The sequence below is a fragment of the Amaranthus tricolor genome, chromosome 4 (genome assembly GCF_026212465.1).
Source record: "Amaranthus tricolor cultivar Red isolate AtriRed21 chromosome 4, ASM2621246v1, whole genome shotgun sequence".
Taxonomy (NCBI): domain Eukaryota; kingdom Viridiplantae; phylum Streptophyta; class Magnoliopsida; order Caryophyllales; family Amaranthaceae; genus Amaranthus; species Amaranthus tricolor.
In genome coordinates, this window is record NC_080050.1 from 9,822,193 (window position 1) to 9,824,405 (window position 2,213).

A 2,213-nucleotide genomic window follows, 5' to 3' on the forward strand; every position below is an offset into this window, starting at 1 on the left:
TTATTTATTTATTTTGTTTATTTTATTATTATTATTTTTGTCTTTTTGTGATGATGTATAAATCACACTTATTGATTGGGAATTATTGTTTTTAGTAGTGCAGTAATCATGATTAATAAGTGAAAAAATCACTGCTAATACTACCATCAACGGGTACATCATAGTATGTCTCATGAAAATTACTTTATTATAAATTAGTAGAAAAATTAAAAAATATATTAAAAAAAAATATACATTACATAGCCAAAACTAAAAATTGGACATATTTAATTGGAAAGACGAAAAAGGAAAGTTTGGTAAATTGGTGGGACAAGGGTGTAAAATGTAGATAATTGAAGGGCTGATATTTTAGTCTGAAACTCAAATTGTTCACAGTGCAATAACTCCAGGCTTCAGCAAAGAGTTGCAGATTACAGAGTTGAGAAACGACACCAACATTGGACGGTTGAGAGGCTACGTAGGATCCAATGAAATTGACATACCCGAATACCGCTAATATATCATTTTTTGTGGGATCCAATGAAGTTGACACACCAGAATACCGCTAACATACAATTTTTTTGTTTGGCTCCAGTCTCCACCTCTAACATAAATCTTTGGAAAATGTTTTAGTGCGAATTGATTTTTAAATTCTTAATTTTGGACCATATAAAAATCTTAAATTTTGATTAATATTGGACTCGCGCTGAATTCGCACTTTTTTAAAGGGTCTAGATTTTATTTTTTTGAGACCCCATATGATTCAGGTAGAATATAAATGTCAAAAATAAATAACGAGTATGGGTCCAGATCCAGCCAAATCATAAACTTCAATGGGAGGGTGGTGGTTGACGGTGTAGGTTGGTGTGGGGTGGTAAGCTTCATTGTGGTGGAGCGGTTGGTCAAGAGTTAAGGGTTTAAGTAGTTGGTGATTGTTTAATTAGAAAAAGAGTAATTTTGCAAATAACTGATTTTAAGTTTAGGGTTTTTGCAAATTACAGTCTTAAAATTTATTTTTTGTGAATTACTGCCTTCAAAGTATCAAAGTCTACACCATTCAGGTCAAGTGACCGTTGACCAACCAAAATGACATTTGACCAGCCTAAATGACTGTTGACCATCACTAATCACCTTTAACTTTTGTTGACCATTCAAAATCACCTTTGATTTTCCTAATTAATTACCAATAGTACCCTTATGTCTTAGCACATTAACGTCGTTTTTACCCATCATAACGTTATTTTTTCAAAAAAGGATGTCACGACTATCCTTATGGGGTAACTATTTCGAAAATCCGGTTGAAACAAATACTAAATTGCCTATTTTCCGACACGTAAACCGAAACATAAAGATATTTTATTAAAAAAACAGACATCGCGATTACTTTTAAAAATCTTTTTTGGTCTACGTGGCGAGAAATAGGCGAATTAATACTTGTTTTGATTGGATTTTCGAAAGAGATACCCTTTAAGGATAATCGCGATGTCTATTTTTAGAAAAAAGATCGTTATGATGGGTAAAAACGACATTAAATATCTTTTTCGATCTACGTATGGGGAAATAGGCAAATAAGTACTTGTTTCAACCAGATTTCCGAAAGAGATGTCCCGTAAGGATAAAATGACGTCTGTTTTTTGGAAAAAAATATCGTTATGATGGGGAAAATGACGTAAAAGTGCTAAGACATAAGGATAGTATTGGTAATTAGGAAAGTCAAAGGTGATTATGGATGGTTAATGAAAGTCAAAGGTGAGTAGTGATGGTCAACGGTCATTTCGGCTGGTCAAAGGTCATTTGGGTTGGTTAACAGTCACTTGGCCTGAATGGTATAGACTTTGATACTTTAAAGGCAGTAATTCGCAAAAAATAAACTTTAAGGCTGCAACTCGCAAAAAATAAACTCTAAGGCTGTAATTCGCAAAAACTCTAAACTTAAAGTCAGTTATTTGCAAATTACTCTTTTTCTAATTAAACAATCGCTTTGGCCTTCATTAAAAGTCTACATCTATCTCTTTCTCTTCATCTTGGACATGAATAAAAATTCTCACCAGCCCAAGAACCCTTCGCCCTTTGCAAATTTGTTTCGAAATCGTGCTCATATTACACATGATTTCTGAAAATGGAACCAACACTATAACACCCTTGAATTTTTAACCCCTTAAACGAAACCAAAATCGTGAAGAACGGGAGGAAATTTGGGTGTTACACAAAAAGAAAAGGAAAAGAATTTAGAT